Raw genomic sequence first — 24,777 nt, 5'->3', positions numbered from 1 at the left:
ACAGTGGTCTAATGCTTCATTATTTGTTGGGCAGGTAGGGCCTTTCTGTCGGACTTTGGGCGGCCTCTTCTGTCGTTGTTGACACTTCTCTGCTGGTGGTGGGTGTTTTCCAGGCTGCCTGTTTTTCATGTGCTTCATTATTTGGCAGCCTAGACCGCCTAACTGTTGGCGGTAGTTACCGCCACCGCCAGCAGTGCAGTCGTTCCCGCCGTGTTCATAATCAGGGCCTATATCTTTTAAGCACACTGGTTTCAAAGTTCATCAAAGTATTCACCTAATTTCGTGCAGTCATTGCTGTATCTCTAGACACATGTGTGTCTGGATTATTCTGTTATCAGTAGAGAAAATTCTGGGGTTGCTTGGACATGCTACCATTTCAATACTGCTACCGGCGTTCCGGCGCTCCCAGGCTAGTCAGCTTATCAGCTCGTGGGAGCCTTTTAACAGTGAAAGGAGGGGGTAGGAGCATACTGCCTCACATCCATGCACCATTACCCCTTTGCATGCTGGGTATCGTAGTGCATTATTGCAAGGAAATTTCAAAGTTTGCAAGGTGTAGAAAAATATTCAGCAGTCATTACTATGGTGGTCATTCCAACCTTGGCGGTAAAATGCGCTTACCGCCAGACAGAAGACCGCCATAACACCGCCGCGGTAAACCGCCACAGTCATTCTGACCCACAACAGGCAAACCGCCAAAATACCGACATCCACAATAGTCCGCCACACCAAAGGTCAGCGATAAACTGACGATGACCAAACCTCCACCGTCACGCCAACAGAAATACGCCCATGCCATTACGACCCACGAATCCACGCAGCGGTCTTTCAACCGCGGTATTCTATTGGCGGTACACACCGCCACGGTCGAAATACACATACTCGTACAAAACACTACCACATTGGCCAATTCGAAATACACACACCTGATACACATACACACACCACTCCCACACACCCAATTAAATATAAAACACACACCCACATCACCCACAAACTTCCACTCCTAGAGATTCGTGAACACGCACCGAGAAAAGACATCCGAGCACCCAGACGCCCAATTCACTGTCACCCTGCAATATTAGCACGCACTTCACACAACACAACAATACACATCACCACACTTAGCACCACACAATCCATCCCACACATCACCCACACCACCCCATGGCACCTCAAAGACACCCCAGGTTCTCAGAAGATGAACTCAGGGTCATGGTGGAGGAAATTGTACGAGTAGAGCCCCAGCTGTTCGGGACACAGGTGCAGCACACCACCATTGCCAGGAAGATGGAGCTATGGAGCAGAATAGTGGACAGGGTCAACGCTGTGGGACAGCACCCACGAAATAGGGACGACATCAGGAAGAGGTGGAATGACCTACGGGGGAAGGTGCGTTCCATGGTATCCAGGCACAACATCGCGGTGCAGAAGACAGGTGGCGGACCCCCACCTCCTCCCCCAGAATTTACAACTGGGGAGGAGCAAGTCTTGAAAATCCTGCATCCTGAGGGCCTCGCAGGAGTATCTGGAGGAATGGACTCTGGTAAGTCTCATCTTCACTACTTCATCCCCCCCACCCCACCTGCATGCCAACTCATACCCCCACCCTCACCCCCACCCCCATCACAACTACCCCTTGCAAATGTCTCACCATCACAACCCACCCATCCCAAAACTTAGCCCTGCATGCGGCCCCAAAGCATGGACACCCATCACCAAAGCATGCCCAATGCACATACCCATCACCCTCCCCCCAAAACACCGTCACAACAGCCCCCACAAAGGAATGCCAGCACTGGGGTACACGGGCACCCACCAATTGCACGCCATTGGCACACACAGAAGCAATAACCATACTTTTATACCCCTGCAGGACCCGAACGCCACATCACCGCGCAGGAGGGTCCACAAATGTCCACTCCACCCCCAGAAGAGACCCACAGTGAGGACAGCAGCTCTGTCTCCCTGGATCTAGATGACCAGCCCGGTCCATCGGGGACCTCGGGACAGTCGGTTCCCCTCAGACAGTCACAGGCCACAGCAGACCTTCCCCCCTCTGGGAACACCAGCACAGCTCCCACCCAGCGGGCCCATACCTCTGTCCCCAGGACACGTCAATCAGCGGTGTGTCCACCACTACAGGGAACCCAGGTTAACCCACCACCCCAACAACAACAGGGACCTGGGGGCAGTGGTAGTGGGCACACAGTTCAGGGGACAGAGGCCCAGGGAAACAGGGGAACTGGGAGGGCTGTTGTGCGACAGGGGGGGGACAGGCCAAGGGAACCCACTCTCCACGAGGCCCTCTCCTCCATCATGGGAGCATACCACCGCTCCCAGGAGACGATGGCGACGGTCCTGGCCAGGTTTCAGGAAATCCAGCTTCTGCAGGAGGAACAGTATATGGGGTTCAGGGAGAAACTGAGAAACATCAGTTCCGCCATGGGTACCATCGTAGTGGCCCTGAATGAGTTAATCACCACATTGCGGAACACAGTGGCACCTCAAAGGGCCCCTGTCACTAGCATGGACCAAGAACTGGCTACCACCTCCGCCGGCGCTAGTGGACAGGAGGCCCCGACACAAGAGCAACAGGCCACCAGCACCCCACCCCCTGCAGAAGGAGAACCACCCCGCAAGCGGGCCCTGAGATCCAGGAAGAAGACAGAGTAACATGTCAAGACCCCCGCCAGCAAAGGATACAGCCCTGATTGTCATCCCACTGTCCCACAGTGTCACCCTGTCCAACTTTAAACTGCCCCTGCTCCACTTTCCACAGGCATTTGGACAATGCACCTGTGATACTGATAGTCTGGACTCTGCCATGGACAATCCTCCACCATCATCCCTCACCAATTTGCAACCACCCATCCAAATTAGAGCACTTGAATAAACACACTTATTGCACAGAAACAATCTGGAGTCTGTCTGTGATTTTAACAAATGTATTAGACATGACAGTGCCAAAATGTTTATTCACATTGTGATGTCAACAAACCGCTGTCACACAGCTGTAGTCCATGGGGAAACAAAGCAGATGTCACGCAGTGGGGCCCACAGCTCTGAAATTGGAAGGGAAAGTCACAACACTGTTACCATACACTGGGGGAATAAGTCAGACAGTAGAGAGGTAGGAGTCTTTAGGGAAATGTAATATGCTGGTGTCTACTCTCACCTGTGTGTCATTGAAAATACTGCTGTATTATTGTGTTCCTGTTGTCTATGTCGTCCTCTTTGGCTTCCTCCTCTTCACTCTCCACAGGCTCCACAGCTGCTACAACACCACCATCTGGACCATCCTCCTGCAGAAAAGGCACCTGCTGTCGCAAAGCCAGGTTGTGAAGCATACAGCAGGCCATGATGATCTGGCACACTTTCTTTGGTGAGTATATTAGGGATCCACCTGTCATATGGAGGCACCTGAACCTGGCCTTCAGAAGGCCAAAGGTTCGCTCGATCACCCTCCTAGTCCGCCCATGGGCCTCATTGTAGTGTTCCTCTGCCCTGGTCCTGGGATTCCTCACTGGGGTCAGTAGCCAGGACAGGTTGGGGTAACCTAATAGCCACACCCGGTGCCTCTGGAGTTGACCCATCACATACGGGATGCTGCTATTCCGCAGGATGTAGGCGTCATGCACTGACCCAGGGAACTTGGCATTAACATGGGAGATGTACTGGTCAGCCAAACACACCATCTGTACATTCATGGAATGATAACTTTTCCTGTTCCTGTACACCTGTTCACTCCTGCTGGGGGGTACCAAAGCCACATGTGTCCCATCAATGGCACCTATGATGTTGGGGATATGTCCAAGGGCATAGAAATCAGCCTTCACTGTAGGCAAATCCCCCACCTCAGGGAACATGATGTAGCTCCGCATGTGTTTGAGCAGGGCAGACAACACTCTGGACAACACCTTGGAAAACATGGGCTGGGACATCCCTGATGCTATGGCCACTGTGGAGTACTGATAGCACCTGCACTAGAGGGGGGATCCCTGTGGGTTGGCGGATGGGTGACATCAGGTCTGCCTCCAGCTGGGCACACAGTTCATGTATAGTGGCTCGGTCAAGCCTGTATGTCAGAATGACATGTCGTTCCTCCATTGTCGACAGGTCCACCAGCGGTCTGTACACGGGAAGATTCCTCCATCTCCTCGCATGTCCCAGCGGACGGTGCCTAGGAAGGACAACAGTGAGCACAGAGTCAAGCAACCCACAGGTACGTTCCCACAGCTTGCACATAACACGATTCACTATGCATGGAATGGTCTGTATGAGTGTTGATGCAAGGCCTAGGTATGTGTGACGCAGTAGAAATTAAGCCATGTGGGCCCTTGAAATGGCGGCTGCCTGACCTGTGAAGTGTGACAATGGGATGTGAGGTCAATGCGCTGGCGTGGCACACCGTGGCGGTAGGCGGTCGAAGACTGTGGCGCAAAGCCGCATTGGTTAACATTGAACCCTATGGGTTTCACGAGCCAATGACGATGTGCAACGGCGGTCGCGGTACGCACCGCCGCGGGCGTGACCGCCATTTTCTATCAGCTGAATCACTCGATACCTGATCTTCCACAGGAGAGGACCTACACTGCAAGTGCTGCTGTGACCTCGGTCTGGAAGAGACAATGGCTGCTGCGACTGGGGAAAGGGCCCCTGCCTTCACTTCTGAAGAATTGGAGAAACTCGTGGATGGGATCCTCCCCCAGTATGCGCTACTCTACGGTCCTCCAGACCAACAGGTAAGTACACTGGGACCATGCTTTGTGGCCAATGCCTGGGTTGAGTCGGGTGGATGAAAGATGGTGGGGAGGGGAGCGATTGAGGCATGCATCAGACGACAGAGGAGTGCATGTGCCACATAGCAAGGGTGGGGATGGGGGGCCACTCACATCAAGCATGCAGAAGGTGATGACAAGTTTTCTCTCCCTGTATATGTCACATAGGTCAGCGCCCACCAGAAAGTTGCGATTTAGCGTGCCATCGCCAAGGACGTCCGGACCCTGGGGGTCCACAACAGACGGGGCACCCACTGCCGGAAGAGGTGGGAGGACATCCGACGCGGGAGCAGGAAGATGGCGGAGGCTCTGCTGGGGATGGCCTCCCAACGTAGGAGGGGTGCCAGTCATCAATTGACCCCCCTGATGTCCCGGATCCTGGCGGTGGCCTACCCCGATTTGGATGGTCGCGTGAGGACATCACAGCAGACACAAGGGGGTGAGTACAAATACAATCTGCTGACTTTGCGCACAGTGGAGGTGTCTGGGTGGGGGAGGAGGGCTGTGGGTATCCCTAGGCCAGGGCGATTTCTGTAGGCGAGGCCCCTCCGTAAGGCATGGCCCTGTGCCCCTGCCCCCCACCTCTGTAGGGTGCCAAGTACATGTATCTATGGCCCTGTGTCATCTATGTGTGCAGTCGTCGTCCATAGGCTTGTAGGCCATGTCCCACGGATTGCATAGTGGACCCCAAGTGCGCGGCGTAGTGCAGGGGGCTTCTGTGTCTTTCTTGTCCGCCAACGGTAGCGGTAATCCATGCACTCAACATGTCTTTATTTCTCCTCCCCCCCTTTTTTGTGGTCTTCCTGTTCATGTGTGCATTAGCATCATCAGGCGGAGGAGAAGTGGCATCGGAGCACGAGGGAGCTGCATCTCACATGGCCATGCCGTGCCATGCAACTGACTCGGATTTCACCAGTGAGACGGAGGGCGAGGGGAGCTCCACAGCGGGGACTCGTGCTGATGTCAGTGGCAGCGACTCGTCCTCTGAAGGGAGCTCCCTTGTGGTGACGGCAACATCCGTGCCCCCCGCAACAACAGGTACAGCCGCCACCCGCGCACCAGCACCGCCCTCCCAGCAGCCCCTCAGCGTTTGCCCCGTGCCCGCTCACCCAGGAAGGGGGGCATCTCCTTCGCCCCAGGCACCTCAGGCCCTGCCCCTGTCACCCCTGCTGCCCTCAGTGAGGAGGTCATTGACCTCCTGAGGACCATCATTGTTGGGCAGTCTACCCTTTTGAATGCCATCCAGGGTGTAGAAAGGGAGGTGCACCAGAGTAATGCATACCTGGAGGGCATTCATTCGGGTCAGGCTGCCCATCAGCAATAGTTCAAAGCTCTGGCCTCAGCACTGACGGCAGCAATTGTCCCTGTCTCTAGCCTCCCCCCTCCAACTTCCTCCACCCAGACCCAATCCCCTGTACCTCTGCCTATCCCAGACACACCTACAGACCAGCCTGCACACACCTCAACACCCAAGGGAAGCTCATCCAGACATAAGCACCACACATCACACAAGCAACATCCACATGCAGACACAGCAACACCCACTGCCTCCACTGTGTCCCCCTCATCCTCGTCTCCCTCCTCCCTCCCTGTGACGTCTCCACTCACACTTGCATGCACAACATCTTCAGCCACTACGTCCATCACCAGCACACCCACCAGAACACTCCGCACACGTGCAGTTACCACCCCCACTACCATTTACACGTCCCCTGTGTCCTCTCCCAGTGTGTCTGTCACCCCCTCTTCCAAACCACACAAACGCAGGCAGCCACCCACCCAACAGCCATCCACCTCACGACAGCCTCCAGCCCAAGCACCTGCACCCAAAGACACCAGACTTCACACTCCTACAACCACATCCTCTTCCTCCACTCCCATACCCACTACACCTACCCGTCCCTCTCTTTCCAAATAGATTTTCCTTTCCAAACTTGACCTCTTTCCAACAACTCCCCCACCCCGTCCAACTCATAAGACTGCAATCAGCACCTCAGCCACCACCAAACCAGGACCGATCAAAACTGTTGTCCAAGGACTGTGGAGTCCCCCACCCTCAAGGGTAACTAGTTCTGCTAGGAGCCAAGGCACGGCCAGCCCACCCCCGGAAAAACACCCAAAGATCACCAGTGCCCGGCGCGAGAGGCCAAGGACACCAGGGACCAAAATCCCTACCCTGGCACCGGCTGGAAGTGGGGTGCCACCTGCCACACCGCCAAAGGTAGGAAAGGGCCACAGACGACCAGGGAAGGGTGGGAAGGGCAGCACGCCCGACAAGTCCGGCAGCAGGCCAGCTGCCCAGGAGGGCCCCACCAGCCCCAGAAAAGGTGGCGGATTGGTGGGTTGTGATAGGGTGGGCAGTACATTGACTCCCGCCTGTCTGTTGGCGGTGACCGACGCGCTGTTTGTTTGTCCCGCCGTGGCGGTCGGAGTGTTAAAGTGGCAGTCTCTGTTGGCGGTTTCCGCCAGGGTCAGAATTCCATTTTTTTGACCGCCAGCCTGTTGGCGGGTTAGCCGCCGCTTTAACACCGACCGCCAGGGTTGGAATGACCCCCTATATCTTTTAAGCACACTGGTTTCAAAGTTCATCAAAATATTCACCTCATTTGGTGCAGTCATTGCTGTATCTCTAGACACATATGTTTCTGGATTATTCTGTCATCAGTAGAGAAAATTCTGGGGTTGATTGGTCATGCTGCCATTAATTTCTTGGGTTTCAATACCGATACCGGCATGCAGGCGCTCCCAAGCTCGCCAGCTTTTCGGCTCGTGGGAGCCTTTTAACAGTGAAAGGAGGGGGTAGGAGCACACTGCCTCATATCCATGTGCCATTACACCTTGGCATGCTGGTTATCATAGTGCATTATTGCAAGGCACTGTAGCTTCTTTTGTTCCCTCCGTCCCCACTTTTTTAGATCTGTTTCCATAGTAACCTTGTTTGGAACACTCTCTGCTATAAGTAGGTCAAGTTCATAAGATTTTCTCTTAGCAGCATACTAGCTTCAAATTAAGCTGCAACAAGTGTGGTTGACTGTTTGCAATTCCATGCATATCCCAAACAACATAACTTTTTTATTTTTTCAAAGGCAATCACAGATTTAGTTACCTTTTCTCTTAAAAATCACAACCTAATGTTAGTTCCCTACACATCTTCACCATCCAATCAAAAATGTTATTTTATATTTTAGGTGCTGTCTTCCATTTTAACTGCCTTTCATCCTTAAAACTGCCTCATTCTGCTGCAGCAATTTTCTGTGCACTGCTCCTGCTTGTATCCAAAATGGTCAGAGTGTGGATAGTGAGCCATAGTTTTGTGTTTTGTGTCAGAGAGCGTGCTGGAAAGAGTGGCATTGATAGGGACCTAAGTTTACCTAATGTAGGCATTACTTGGGTTGGCCAGGGAGGGTTAAAGTGGCATCAGTTGCTGCCTTTGGTTGAAAGCATTATGGATTGCCAATATCCAGACCTCATAATTGTGCACTGTGATGGCAATGACCTAGGCACAATTACTTGGGTAGGACTGGAAATCTTAATGAAGGACACATTTGGTAAAAGAATAACACTTTTCCAACATACTGCCTTGGTGTTTGCCAACACCAGGTGGCAGTGGTCAACCTAATTTTGTCCACAGAAATCCAGGAAAGATGTAATAAAACAGTTTCTGTATTCGACAGAGACCACAACTTTGGCTATATATAACACAACAATTCACACTTCAATATGAATGGAATATATAAAAAAGACAGAGACCATTGCACCCACAAAGGCAACAGGGTATTCTTCCACAACCTGAAATAATGCATCCTCCTCTATGTATAATAACACTCCGCACACGTGCAGTCACCACCCCCACTACCATTTACACGTCCCCTGTGTCCTCTCCCAGTGTGTCTGTCACCTCCTCTTCCAAACCACACAAACGCAGGCAGCCACCCACCCAACAGCCATCCACCTCACGACAGCCTCCAGCCCAAGCACCTGCACCCAAAGACACCAGACTTCACACTCCTACAACCACATCCTCTTCCTCCACTCCCATACCCACTACACCTACCCGTCCCTCTCTTTCCAAATAGATTTTCCTTTCCAAACTTGACCTCTTTCCAACAACTCCCCCACCCCGTCCAACTCATAAGACTGCAATCAGCACCTCAGCCACCACCAAACCAGGACCGATCAAAACTGTTGTCCAAGGACTGTGGAGTCCCCCACCCTCAAGGGTAACTAGTTCTGCTAGGAGCCAAGGCACGGCCAGCCCACCCCCGGAAAAACACCCAAAGATCACCAGTGCCCGGCGCGAGAGGCCAAGGACACCAGGGACCAAAATCCCTACCCTGGCACCGGCTGGAAGTGGGGTGCCACCTGCCACACCGCCAAAGGTAGGAAAGGGCCACAGACGACCAGGGAAGGGTGGGAAGGGCAGCACGCCCGACAAGTCCGGCAGCAGGCCAGCTGCCCAGGAGGGCCCCACCAGCCCCATCCCAGGTGTGCAGAAGGACACCCAGAGGCCCGGTACGGCAGCCCAGGAGGGCCCCGCCAGCCACAGCCCAGCTGCCCAGGAGGGCCCCGCCAGCCACAGCCCAGCTGGGCAATGAAGGAGCGGCAACTCAAGCACCACTGAACATGGCAAGGACTGCCAAGGCAAGCACCGCTGAACAGGGCAGGGACCGCCGAACATGGCAAGGACCGCCAAGGCAAGCACCGCTGAACAGGGCAAGGACCGCCAAGGCAAGCACCGCTGAACAGGGCAAGGACCGCCAAGGCAAGCACCGCTGAACAGGGCAAGCACCACTGCACTGGGCCCTTCATCACAAGCACCGCTCCGCTGGGCCCTTCATCTCAAGCACCGCTCCGCTGGGCCCTTCATCTCAAGCACCGCTCCGCTGGGCACTGCCGTCTCAAGCACCGCTCCACTGGGCACCGCCGTCTCAAGCACCGCTCCGCTGGGCCCTTCATCTCAAGCACCGCTCCGCTGGGCCCTTCATCTCAAGCACCGCTCCGCTGGGAACCGCCGTCTCAAGCACCGCACCGCTGGGCCCTTCATCTCAAGCACCGCTGAACTGGGCCCTTCGTCTCAAGCACCGCTGGCCCATTGGCGGAAGGGGCAGTGCCGCATCTGTGTCGGGCAGGGCTGCACGAAGCACTCTGGGCACCAGTCCCCCTCCAGAACCAGTGGACACTGTCATCCACTTGAGAGACTGTGGCTTTGCACTCCCCAGGATGTAACAGTGGGCAACCCACCCACTGTAGAGACTTGAGAGACTGTGGCTTTGCACTCCCCAGGATGTAACAGTGGGCAACCCACCCACTGTAGAGACTTGAGAGACTATGGCTTTGCACTGCCCGGGATGGTACAGTGGGCAAGCCACCCACTGTATGGACTTGAGAGACTGTGGCTTTGCACTCCCCAGGATGGGACAGTGGCCATGGAGGCCCCTCGTGGATCTGGTGTCGTGTACTCATGTGGCTGAGGTGCCCCCCCTTCCCTTCCCCCTGAGGTGCCTGTAGTTTTTCTATCTGATGCCCCTGCAGTGTTCTCTCCGTTGGTGTCAGATATCCTGTGTGGGCCTTGCCCATGTGATTTGGGCCCAGTGGTCCACGGACAATGACTGCTAAAAGTATCGGACTTTTAATATTTATGTATATATTAGTTTTAAATGTGTGATATTTTTATATGCCGACAATACAATATATTCAACTGTTTATGATCATTTCATTTTGTCTTTGCATTCTTCCGGGGGGTTTGGGGGTTGTAACAGTAATGTATTGCTATGCATTGATGTGTGTGTTGTAGTGGGTGAGGGTGGTGGTGGGTGTGTAGCGTATGTGTGCCCGTAATATTTTCTCCTCCCCCCCCCCCCTGTGTCGTAGGTGCAGTACTCACCGTAGTCTTCTGCGCCGGCGTTCGTGCTCCTGGTAGAGGAGCAGGAAGACAATAGCTGGTAGGATGTGTAGTTCGGGTTCCATGCTGTCCAGATTCCTCGTGGGGTGTATGGAGGTGAGCGTTTTCCTTTTGAAATGTCTGTTTCCGCCGTGTTTTTATCGGCGGGGCTACCGCCCCGGAAAAGGTGGCGGATTGGTGGGTTGTGATAGGGTGGGCAGTACATTGACTCCCGCCTGTCTGTTGGCGGTGACCGACGCGCTGTTTGTTTGTCCCGCCGTGGCGGTCGGAGTGTTAAAGTGGCAGTCTCTGTTGGCGGTTTCCGCCAGGGTCAGAATTCCATTTTTTTTACCGCCAGCCTGTTGGCGGGTTAGCCGCCGCTTTAACACCGACCGCCAGGGTTGGAATGACCCCCTATATCTTTTAAGCACACTGGTTTCAAAGTTCATCAAAATATTCACCTCATTTGGTGCAGTCATTGCTGTATCTCTAGACACATATGTTTCTGGATTATTCCGTCATCAGTAGAGAAAATTCTGGGGTTGATTGGTCATGCTGCCATTAATTTCTTGGGTTTCAATACCGATACCGGCATGCAGGCACTCCCAAACTCGCCAGCTTTTCGGCTCGTGGGAGCCTTTTAACAGTGAAAGGAGGGGGTAGGAGCACACTGCCTCATATCCATGTGCCATTACACCTTGGCATGCTGGTTATCATAGTGCATTATTGCAAGGCACTGTAGCTTCTTTTGTTCCCTCCGTCCCCACTTTTTTAGATCTGTTTCCATAGTAACCTTGTTTGGAACACTCTCTGCTATAAGTAGGTCAAGTTCATAAGATTTTCTCTTAGCAGCATACTAGCTTCAAATTAAGCTGCAACAAGTGTGGTTGACTGTTTGCAATTCCATGCATATCCCAAACAACATAACTTTTTTATTTTTTCAAAGGCAATCACAGATTTAGTTACCTTTTCTCTTAAAAATCACAACCTAATGTTAGTTCCCTACACATCTTCACCATCCAATCAAAAATGTTATTTTATATTTTAGGTGCTGTCTTCCATTTTAACTGCCTTTCATCCTTAAAACTGCCTCTTTCTGCTGCAGCAATTTTCTGTGCACTGCTCCTGCTTGTATCCAAAATGGTCAGAGTGTGGATAGTGAGCCATAGTTTTGTGTTTTGTGTCAGAGAGCGTGCTGGAAAGAGTGGCATTGATAGGGACCTAAGTTTACCTAATGTAGGCATTACTTGGGTTGGCCAGGGAGGGTTAAAGTGGCATCAGTTGCTGCCTTTGGTTGAAAGCATTATGGATTGCCAATATCCAGACCTCATAATTGTGCACTGTGATGGCAATGACCTAGGCACAATTACTTGGGTAGGACTGGAAATCTTAATGAAGGACACATTTGGTAAAAGAATAACACTTTTCCAACATACTGCCTTGGTGTTTGCCAACACCAGGTGGCAGTGGTCAACCTAATTTTGTCCACAGAAATCCAGGAAAGATGTAATAAAACAGTTTCTGTATTCGACAGAGACCACAACTTTGGCTATATATAACACAACAATTCACACTTCAATATGAATGGAATATATAAAAAAGACAGAGACCATTGCACCCACAAAGGCAACAGGGTATTCTTCCACAACCTGAAATAATGCATCCTCCTCTATGTATAATAACACTCCGCACACGTGCAGTCACCACCCCCACTACCATTTACACGTCCCCTGTGTCCTCTCCCAGTGTGTCTGTCACCTCCTCTTCCAAACCACACAAACGCAGGCAGCCACCCACCCAACAGCCATCCACCTCACGACAGCCTCCAGCCCAAGCACCTGCACCCAAAGACACCAGACTTCACACTCCTACAACCACATCCTCTTCCTCCACTCCCATACCCACTACACCTACCCGTCCCTCTCTTTCCAAATAGATTTTCCTTTCCAAACTTGACCTCTTTCCAACAACTCCCCCACCCCGTCCAACTCATAAGACTGCAATCAGCACCTCAGCCACCACCAAACCAGGACCGATCAAAACTGTTGTCCAAGGACTGTGGAGTCCCCCACCCTCAAGGGTAACTAGTTCTGCTAGGAGCCAAGGCACGGCCAGCCCACCCCCGGAAAAACACCCAAAGATCACCAGTGCCCGGCGCGAGAGGCCAAGGACACCAGGGACCAAAATCCCTACCCTGGCACCGGCTGGAAGTGGGGTGCCACCTGCCACACCGCCAAAGGTAGGAAAGGGCCACAGACGACCAGGGAAGGGTGGGAAGGGCAGCACGCCCGACAAGTCCGGCAGCAGGCCAGCTGCCCAGGAGGGCCCCACCAGCCCCATCCCAGGTGTGCAGAAGGACACCCAGAGGCCCGGTACGGCAGCCCAGGAGGGCCCCGCCAGCCACAGCCCAGCTGCCCAGGAGGGCCCCGCCAGCCACAGCCCAGCTGGGCAATGAAGGAGCGGCAACTCAAGCACCACTGAACATGGCAAGGACTGCCAAGGCAAGCACCGCTGAACAGGGCAGGGACCGCCGAACATGGCAAGGACCGCCAAGGCAAGCACCGCTGAACAGGGCAAGGACCGCCAAGGCAAGCACCGCTGAACAGGGCAAGGACCGCCAAGGCAAGCACCGCTGAACAGGGCAAGCACCACTGCACTGGGCCCTTCATCACAAGCACCGCTCCGCTGGGCCCTTCATCTCAAGCACCGCTCCGCTGGGCCCTTCATCTCAAGCACCGCTCCGCTGGGCACTGCCGTCTCAAGCACCGCTCCACTGGGCACCGCCGTCTCAAGCACCGCTCCGCTGGGCCCTTCATCTCAAGCACCGCTCCGCTGGGCCCTTCATCTCAAGCACCGCTCCGCTGGGAACCGCCGTCTCAAGCACCGCACCGCTGGGCCCTTCATCTCAAGCACCGCTGAACTGGGCCCTTCGTCTCAAGCACCGCTGGCCCATTGGCGGAAGGGGCAGTGCCGCATCTGTGTCGGGCAGGGCTGCACGAAGCACTCTGGGCACCAGTCCCCCTCCAGAACCAGTGGACACTGTCATCCACTTGAGAGACTGTGGCTTTGCACTCCCCAGGATGTAACAGTGGGCAACCCACCCACTGTAGAGACTTGAGAGACTGTGGCTTTGCACTCCCCAGGATGTAACAGTGGGCAACCCACCCACTGTAGAGACTTGAGAGACTATGGCTTTGCACTGCCCGGGATGGTACAGTGGGCAAGCCACCCACTGTATGGACTTGAGAGACTGTGGCTTTGCACTCCCCAGGATGGGACAGTGGCCATGGAGGCCCCTCGTGGATCTGGTGTCGTGTACTCATGTGGCTGAGGTGCCCCCCCTTCCCTTCCCCCTGAGGTGCCTGTAGTTTTTCTATCTGATGCCCCTGCAGTGTTCTCTCCGTTGGTGTCAGATATCCTGTGTGGGCCTTGCCCATGTGATTTGGGCCCAGTGGTCCACGGACAATGACTGCTAAAAGTATCGGACTTTTAATATTTATGTATATATTAGTTTTAAATGTGTGATATTTTTATATGCCGACAATACAATATATTCAACTGTTTATGATCATTTCATTTTGTCTTTGCATTCTTCCGGGGGGTTTGGGGGTTGTAACAGTAATGTATTGCTATGCATTGATGTGTGTGTTGTAGTGGGTGAGGGTGGTGGTGGGTGTGTAGCGTATGTGTGCCCGTAATATTTTCTCCTCCCCCCCCCCCTGTGTCGTAGGTGCAGTACTCACCGTAGTCTTCTGCGCCGGCGTTCGTGCTCCTGGTAGAGGAGCAGGAAGACAATAGCTGGTAGGATGTGTAGTTCAGGTTCCATGCTGTCCAGATTCCTCGTGGGGTGTATGGAGGTGAGCGTTTTCCTTTTGAAATGTCTGTTTCCGCCGTGTTTTTATCGGCGGGGCTACCGCCCCGGAAAAGGTGGCGGATTGGTGGGTTGTGATAGGGTGGGCAGTACATTGACTCCCGCCTGTTTGTTGGCGGTGACCGACGCGCTGTTTGTTTGTCCCGCCGTGGCGGTCGGAGTGTTAAAGTGGCAGTCTCTGTTGGCGGTTTCCGCCAGGGTCAGAATTCCATTTTTTTGACCGCCAGCCTGTTGGCGGGTTAGCCGCCGCTTTAACACCGACCGCCAGGGTTGGAATGACCCCCTATATCTTTTAAGCACACTGGTTTCAAAGTTCATCAAAATATTCACCTCATTTGGTGCAGTCATTGCTGTATCTCTAGACACATATGTTTCTGGATTATTCCGTCATCAGTAGAGAAAATTCTGGGGTTGATTGGTCATGCTGCCATTAATTTCTTGGGTTTCAATACCGATACCGGCATGCAGGCGCTCCCAAGCTCGCCAGCTTTTCGGCTCGTGGGAGCCTTTTAACAGTGAAAGGAGGGGGTAGGAGCACACTGCCTCATATCCATGTGCCATTACACCTTGGCATGCTGGTTATCATAGTGCATTATTGCAAGGCACTGTAGCTTCTTTTGTTCCCTCCGTCCCCACTTTTTTAGATCTGTTTCCATAGTAACCTTGTTTGGAACACTCTCTGCTATAAGTAGGTCAAGTTCATAAGATTTTCTCTTAGCAGCATACTAGCTTCAAATTAAGCTGCAACAAGTGTGGTTGACTGTTTGCAATTCCATGCATATCCCAAACAACATAACTTTTTTATTTTTTCAAAGGCAATCACAGATTTAGTTACCTTTTCTCTTAAAAATCACAACCTAATGTTAGTTCCCTACACATCTTCACCATCCAATCAAAAATGTTATTTTATATTTTAGGTGCTGTCTTCCATTTTAACTGCCTTTCATCCTTAAAACTGCCTCATTCTGCTGCAGCAATTTTCTGTGCACTGCTCCTGCTTGTATCCAAAATGGTCAGAGTGTGGATAGTGAGCCATAGTTTTGTGTTTTGTGTCAGAGAGCGTGCTGGAAAGAGTGGCATTGATAGGGACCTAAGTTTACCTAATGTAGGCATTACTTGGGTTGGCCAGGGAGGGTTAAAGTGGCATCAGTTGCTGCCTTTGGTTGAAAGCATTATGGATTGCCAATATCCAGACCTCATAATTGTGCACTGTGATGGCAATGACCTAGGCACAATTACTTGGGTAGGACTGGAAATCTTAATGAAGGACACATTTGGTAAAAGAATAACACTTTTCCAACATACTGCCTTGGTGTTTGCCAACACCAGGTGGCAGTGGTCAACCTAATTTTGTCCACAGAAATCCAGGAAAGATGTAATAAAACAGTTTCTGTATTCGACAGAGACCACAACTTTGGCTATATATAACACAACAATTCACACTTCAATATGAATGGAATATATAAAAAAGACAGAGACCATTGCACCCACAAAGGCAACAGGGTATTCTTCCACAACCTGAAATAATGCATCCTCCTCTATGTATAATAACCTACACAGCATAAACACAAATGCTATTTCCAGAAACAACCATTTTCCTAAACACTAGTTAATGTTCTTTTCAAACTATTTATTTCTATTTTCTCACTTGGATTTGCAGATCTGTAGCAGATCCCCAAACCAAAAGCTCACTTTCAATACAAAATAGCAACACATTTTGGCTTCACAATTGATCTGGGGATCCATTCCCAACCAAAAACCCTTATTTAAAAAATAACAACACATTTAATACAGTGGACATGTGAGAGACTGTATGGGTGTATGAGTGGATGTATGAATGGTTTTGTGGGTTTGTGACAAATTGTGTGTGAATGGTTGTGTGAGTGGCTGTATGCTTCTGTGAGTAAGTCTGTATGAGGGTCTTTGAGTGGGTATGTGAGTGGTTTTGTGGGTATGTAAGTGTGTGTATGAGTGGCTGTATGGGTGTGTGAGTGGCTGTATGCTTCTGCGAGTGGGTGTGTGAGTGATTGGGTGACTGGTTTGTGGGTCTGTGAGTGACTGTATGGATCTGTGAATGGATGTGGGAGTGGTTTTGTGGGTGTGTGAGTGGCTGTATGGGTGTTTGAGAAGGTGTGTGAATGGCTGTGCTCTTCTGTGGGTGGGTCTGTGAGTGGTTGTGTGAGTTTGAGTGGGTTTTGAGTGGTTTTGTGGTTATGTGAGGGGATGTGTGAGTAGCTGTATGGGTCTGCCAGTGGGTGTGTGAGTGGTTCCGTGGGTGTGTGAGTGGTCTTGTGGGGGTGTGAGCAGCTATATGGGTGTGTGAGTACCTGTGTGCTTCTATGAGTGGGCGTGTGAGCAATTGTGTTTGTCAGTGAGTAGGTGTGAGCAATTGTGTTGGTCAGTGATTGGGTGTGAGTGGTTTTGTGGGTCTGTGAGTAGATAAGTGAGAGGCTGTATAGATATGTGAGTGAGTGTTTTGAGTAGTTGTATGGGTTTGTGGGTGGGTATGTTAGTGGGTGGACTGGTTTGTGAGTGGGGGTGAGTGGTTTTGTTGGTCTGTGAGTGATGTGTGCTTCTGTGAGTGGGTCTATGAGTGGTTGTGTCAGTCTGTGAGTAAGCTGTTTTGTGAATGTGTGAGTGGGTGGGTGAGTAGCTGTATGGGCCTGTGAGTGGGTGTGTGAGTGATTTTGTGGGTCTGTGAGTGGCTATATGGGTGTGCGAGTGGGTGTGTAAGTGGCTGTATGGGTCTATGAAGGATTTATGGATATGTGAGGTAGTGGTAGTGTGGGGGTGTGATTGTGAGTGGATGTACATGTTTTTTTATTGGACTCTGGATCCATAGTGAATTTACATGAGAAGTCACACTGAGCATGTGGTGGATCCACTGATCCACGTGCGCACACATTATTTTTTCCAAATGTTTGTCCCCATGTGGGATCTCTTTTACATCCCTTTATCACACCCATAGGGTCAGAGTTCCTATACTCTAACCCCTACATTCATTTTCTGATCTCAATTTTTGGCCAAGAGACCGAGTTCCGATATAGAAAATGATGGCCGCAACTTCTCTGTTAGGTTGCGACCAGCCAATCATGGCATTGCTTTTGGCATGTGGATGCGCGGATCCTGATCACCACAGTGACTCTGTAGTGGATCTGCATCCCTAGATATAATAAATCTATTTTTCTTTAATAAATCATAAACTACTGAACAGACTTACGTCAAATTACAAAAAGAGGTCTGTCTGGACCAAGATCTAGCGTTCTGACAAATTTGTTGTAGTTCAGCCCATTCGTTTCGGCTGTATGTGTGGGAAAGATGCATTTTGGGACCCCTCCTTTTTCTTGGCGCTTGACAGATCACTCCAAAACTTTCAAGACTGCATCTGAAGTGAATGCAAACTAGTTTAGAAAATTTCTTTAAGCTTCATCACACTGTGCCAAAATCATTGGCAAAGCAAAAAATGCCTTTCCTATGGAAACTAGGTCCTAACTATAACGACCTACAGGCAACCACCAGTATGCTTTTTAAATATATATATATATGGGGAAATGTCCCAAAACACAGTGTGGACACACCACATTTTTCTAATGAAAACTGACGCATTTTGTGCAAAGTGCCTAGCGTGGGTATTGGCACCTAGCTCAGCCGGCACCTTGGAAAAACTAGCAAACCTATACATTTTTTAAAACTAGACAACTAAGGTAATCCAGGATTGGGTGACTTGCGCAGAAATTTCTGAAAACTAGACTCCCGAGGGAGTCCAGGGAGATGTGACTTCCCTGGATCTCCCAGGGTTTTCTTACAAGGAATCCCCTGCAAACCACCAATTTAGAACAAAATCACATTTTCCTCACATTTCTGTATGGGATCACTGCACCAGCACAAATGTCCTACCACCCAGCGTTTCCCTTAGTTTCCCAATAAAAATGATACCTCACTTGTTTAGTACATGTTTGGTTTTGAACATGTCACGTCTGATGTAATGTGTGAGGTCATAAACAGTGCATGACGAGGGAACAAGTTATAGTTAGCTCTGCAACTATAACTGGTGAATTTCAGTTTTTTGTTTAGTTCAAAACATTAATGTTGTCACTGACGTATTCACCTAACTATAAAGTTACTTTTACATTTGTGTTTTTAGTGAAAAACAAAATGCTTGATGCATCTTAAATCAAAATATCATTATGATATCACACAAATTAAATAATCAAAACAGCATTTCTTTAAAAGGTAATAAAAAAATTAAGAACATAAAAATCAAATACTTACCATGTTTGGTGCTCAAAGATATCAGCCCCCTGGCCCTGTTAGTCGGTGGTACTCTACAATAGCAAATAGGATTGCAAAGTTTGTTATGAACTCAGCTAATTTCCTATCTGAGGAGTTTTTAATATTCATTTTGATGATCCCAATAATAGTTTTGCTGCCATGCTCTCTGAGGACTTTTCAACTATTGGCTTATTGCCCCTTGCACATATGTCAACTCACACTTTGGGATGTACTCTTAATGCAGCCTTCTGTTAGGTGGTCTCCTTTTCAACAGCCAGTATGCAGTTCCTGTACTACTTCAGACCTATGGGGGTAGGTAGCTTGCACTTGGCTTAACCAGGAGTTACTGTCCATGGGCACAGCTTAATATAGAATTGTTCAGTACCAACCTGATGAAGGAAAGTCAGGATATTACAGGCAATCTAGACAAGGATGTTTTTGTCACTGATATTTGGATTCACACCTCCATGGATGGGACTTTATCATGCAAGGTAGGAGTGATTAAACAACGTTGATACCCCCTCTCTGGTTTAATGACTCCTTTTTAAGAAAACATGCGAGCGGGTGGACGAGCATGATGTGTGAAACTCATGGGGAGGAATCCAAATCTAAATTTGAATACTGCTACTCAGGAATGCCGGCGGATTGCTATGCCAACAAAATCTCTAATGCTCACAGTTCTTCTGAGAGCTTTTGGGGATTATTAACTCTCTGTTAGACCATGAGCATGTCACCTCGTCTAGTTCTCTCTGACTAATTATGAGGGTATTGCTAAGTTCTTTCATAGCAAGATTACCCATATTTGTTCTTCCTTGACTGCCGATGGAGGTATAGAGCAGCAAGTTGGTATAGGCACTTCTAGCGACTCTAGCGTATCAAAGTTCAATCCTATAGATTATGATATATTGGAGTCATTATTAGGCTCTATTAGATCACGCTCACCCCGGTATTCCCTCCCTCCAGAACAGATGAATAAGATCATCAGTGTGCTTTTCCCTTACTTATTACAGCTTTTCAATACATCCTTGAAGGAAGATAGAGTTTCCCTAAGCTGGAAACACACTATGATTGTCCCTTTACTTGAAAAACCTACTCTAGGTCCCAAGGCTTGGGCAATTTTTCACCTCATTTCACTTCTACTGAACTGTGCTAAGATAGTAGAAAGCATGTTAATAGCCAGTTCTCTAGGTACTTGGAAAATTCTGGCCTTCTGCATTCTTTTCAATCTAGCTTTTAGTCTGGCTTTAGCACAGAGACTTCCCTTCTAGGTACAAATGAGCATCTCAGGAAACAATTGAATCTCACAGCACTGCAGCTCTGATTTTCCTAGAACTTAGCACAGTGTTTGGCATGGTATATCATGTGGTGCTGTGTCAGAGGCTGACAGACATTGCCCTCTAGGATTCTGCCCTCTCCAGACTCTCCTTTTTTGTACAGGACTAGACTTTCCAGGTCTCCTCTAAGCCGCATGAGTCTTCATTTTGCATCTGTCTGGTGGCATACTTCAGGGTTCTTTATTGAACCCTACATGGTTCAATATCTATGTCCAGCCTCTGGCCCATCTAGTTGAGGGTTAAGGCTTAACTATCTTTGTGTATGTTGATGATACACAGACCATTATTACGCTTAGCAATAGAAAGGGAGATTGGTTCACTAATCTCAGTCTCTGTTTGTCTAAGGTAGCTGTTTGGATGAGACTTAATTCTCTCAAGCTAAATGGTGACCAGACTGATAAATTAATAGAAATCAATCACAGTTGTACGGCCCACAGTGGTGGCCTGCTGACCTCGGTTTGCTTCCCACCCCTTGTAAGGCTGCTAAATATTTGGGCATGTGGCTACTTCACAAGCTTTCTATGGATATCCAAATTTCTAAATGAGCTGCTTACTGTATCTGGCTACTTAAGTACCTCAAGAAAATTCTCTGGCTCCTTCCATTGTTGGCACATAAAAGGTGGTCCGAGCCTTGATCATATCCAGGTTGGACTATGGTAATGTGCTTTATTTGGATGCACCTAAAAAGACTCTGAAATTGCTTTGGTTAGTGCAATATTCTGTAGCATATCTGAATGCTCCTAGACATCTTCTGTTGCTTCCCACTTCTGATCCCTCCATTAACTGATGGCTAAGAAGGGCATTAACTTCAAAACACCATGCTTCATGCATAAGACCTTAAATGGTGACGGCCTATTATACTTTAGGGAGATGGAGCATTTTTACTCCCCTGGGCATATTCTTTGCTTGGGTTGCCAGTATCTCCCCACTGTAACCTGCTATCAATGTGATAGGCAGGGTGGCAGGTCTTGTGCTTTTCTGGGTTTACCTTGTAGAATTTGTAGGTATTTATCGCTGTTAGAGTTTCAAAAACTGTGAAAAGTGGGTTGTTTTGAGTTTCTTTGGTCTCTTCTATTTTGGATAGTGCTGGAAACATCTTTTAGAGTATATTTGCAATTTATTTATTGATTGATTGATAATAAACACTTGACATTATAACAATTGACATTGAAGTAAAAAAAGAAACAAAACATCAGAATTTAACAAAATATATTTTTTTTATATCCTAAAAAAACCAATTGTACTCCATCCTATTTCTATAAAAAACAACCACCCGGCTCCTAAATATATAAAGTAATAGAAAAATAGATAACAATAAAACATGCATATATGAATTACCAGAAGACAACAATATTAAATACAATACTATTTTAAACGGAAATATAATTGACAATATTGAAAACACTTTAAAAACTAACTTCTTACATACAATATTAAAGTCAATGATATTTTGACATCACAATATTATTGCAACAATATTTTCAATGACTATCTGTGTACTTTGATATGTTGGTGGAATACCATTTGGACAGCTGAGAGAATAAGTTTCTTAAATCACTGTTAAAATTATCACAAGCACACAAACTGTTCCCAACCTGCTGCTACTAGTTCTCCCGTTGCTCCTGGGCCAAGTCCAAGATGGAAATCAATCCAGTTGTTTCCGGAACAGAAGGTAAGCCATGGGTATTCCTGTTGCCCTCTGAGTTGTAGCTGCATAGTAAAACTGGACTTTTGCATGACTCAATAATTTGAGTATACACCACCATACTGTGGCGCAATGCTGAAGTGTGTAATGTAGAACCGACCTTGAGATGTAGGTAGCACCCACCAATTTTGTACGCACTTTCTACATGGCAATGGACATCTACACAAAAAGTCTCAACAATCACAAAGAGAAATGTGTTGGTAAAGATGTGTGCAAGGATGTACCGAAGAGATCTTAAGTATCAACTGTACCAGTATCCCCCATTTGAACCAAAAAATCCCATGTTAATGTAGCAATTTCACCACAACATGCTACAGGTGGGGGGGGGGCATGGCCAGCAGCAAAGGAGGTAAGATGCGACTCAGTGGGCTCCCGACTAGCAATCCCCCATCCATGACCATTTTGACGGCTGTTTAGCCCAAACAACGCCTATGTCCCTCTTGATTTCTCTCCCCATGAGGTCCTCCCCCACTAATGGACTCCGTTGCTGAGGGAGGGCAAATCTGATAGCCAACTGAGAGATGAGGCCTGCTTGGCTGCGCAGACCTAATATTGTAGCCTCCAGTGCAGTGAAATTACACCTAGGTCCCCCTTGATATCTCTCCCCAGGAAGTTCCCCCCCAATGACAGACTCTGTTTCTAAGGAAGGGCAAATCTGATAGCTGACCGAGAGACGAGGCATGCTTGGCAGCGCAGACCCAATATTGTGGCCTGCAAAGAACAGCCGATAGCTCCCCCCTGCACTGGTAGCATTCCGGACCATCGACGACTCCTCTAGGGGCTGAAATGCACCCTGTGGCCTACTGCCGGCGACTAGAGGTTCATGAGTGTAGTTGCTGCAGCAGGGCTCATGTCGACTGAGGACCTCTGGGACCATGGAACCGGTGGTGCAATGCTGAGCTCCAGCGATGCCGAGGAGATGAGGAGACGGGCGGCATGTGATGCACCCTATGAGGCAGCGAGGGAGAAGAACCAGTGAAGCCTAACAGTCTGTCAGTTGCTCTGAGTCAGTGCCTTCCCGCCCTCGTATGCTGCAGCCCCATCAGCGTGGTTGCCCGCTGCACAGGGGCAGCCTCACAAAAATGCAACCAGCGCTCAGTCAGATAAGAGGTGATGAAACAGCAGAAAGAGTCATTGCAACAGGAACCAGGTTCTCTGGATAGTGAGTCACCAGAAGTAACGGAGGCACGGCTCTGAAGGATGCAGAGAAGCGAGCGGGCCAGCCAAGCGGCAGCGTCTGGACCCTCTGCGGCCCCATCGGGGACTGAGAAGAACTTCCCTGAGTGGCCAGAGACAAGTGGGCTGTAGTCACCACAGGTAGACCTGTGGCTCCCCGGGGATTTTGGTGGAGGGGAGGCCTCCTCTGCAAGTGTGGAGCCCAAGGCACAACGCTGAGAATTTGTGACGGTGTGGAGGAGAGGAGAGGGGCAGATAGCGGCGTAGCTAACGAGGTGGAGGGGGGAGATTCAGCAGACGTACAAGATCTGACATTCATCCAGAACTGGCGGCTCCCACCACCCGCACCTGGTGCAGCCTCAGCCATCGAGGCTGGCCACACTACCATAGTAGAGCTGGCCCATCCTAAGAGGGCAGCAACCTAGCAGGCATAGTCAGTGGTCGATAAGACACAAGATAAGAGGCGAGGGGTGCCCCTGAGACAGGGTGGATTGGGAGGAGACTCCCTGCGTGACCTCCCCATCTACTCTCCAATGCATGGTAAAGTGGAGGGGTGCATTGGCGAACCTGTTATACCCGAGGACCAGCACCTTCTGCATAGGATAGCACTGAGACTAGATAACATCACAAAAAGGGGGGCTTCTACTGGCAAGCGGAGAGTAGGATGTGGGGAGACACCAACTACAGAAGACCTATGGGCAGAATTCCGCTGTAATGCCTGGTTCTGAGAAGATTGTTACCCCCTGACATCCTCTACACAGGACCTGCTGATAGCCCCCCTGGTGGAACTTTCCAGTGCACTGGTCAACGAGAGGCCCCACAAAAGCCCATTTGCAAAGGAACAATGGAGAAAGTGGCAAGAAAACATGATCTGGATGAGGACACCCCAGCAAGGTGATACCACTGAGTCAGTCCGTGACAGGACCCACTCTCCAGGACATCCTTCAAGCCATAACGGCCACCAGAGAATTGCTAGTAATTAAGCTTGACACACTGAGGGCGTACCTTGACATATTAAAAGATGACCACAGGTGGCTGGCTGAGAGGATCCCCACAGCGGAGTGCAACTTGACTGGCGCTCCACGGGGATATCACTCTAGCCCGAGACAGACTAACATTGATGGAGGGCAAAGTACAGACTCTGGAGCTTCGAGCGGAGCAAAGTGAAAGCAGATTGCAGAGGAACAACATCCGCATACTGGGCCTCCCGGAGCGAGCAGAGGGAAGACATGCCCCGGCCACTCTGGAGATATGGCTGTGAAAGGCGGTTGCTCCAGAAGAGCTTTCCTCCTTTTATGCACTGGAGTGGGCCCACAGAGTCATTCCCGAGTGCCACCTCTATGGGCTTCGCCTCGTCCTGTATTGGATAGGAAACTGCATTACTGGGATTGAGATTATATACTGGCCAGCGCCACGGCTAAGGTAAATATTCATCTGGACAACCATAAAATAATGTTTTTTTCGAACTTTACTAAGGCCATATAGAAACAACAAGCAACATTCATGGAAGCTAAAAACAGAAACACCTACGTCAGATGGGACTGCAAAATGCCATGTTATTCCCTTCTAGACTTCGGTGGTGACTCCAGAAGGTGCGTTCTTTTTCCAAACCCCCCAGGAAATGTGGGATTGGCTGGGCAAACGGGGCTGAGCTGGCCCAAGCCGGGAACACCCCCGGAGGAAAGGCCAGTGAGAGCAAAACAGGAAGCGGTTGCACTCCCTCAGATGCAGAAGTTCACAGAGACCAACGATGAGCA

Source organism: Pleurodeles waltl, chromosome 5, assembly GCF_031143425.1.
Source record: "Pleurodeles waltl isolate 20211129_DDA chromosome 5, aPleWal1.hap1.20221129, whole genome shotgun sequence".
NCBI classification, from domain to species: Eukaryota; Metazoa; Chordata; class Amphibia; order Caudata; family Salamandridae; genus Pleurodeles; species Pleurodeles waltl.
This window is presented reverse-complemented; position numbering follows the sequence as displayed.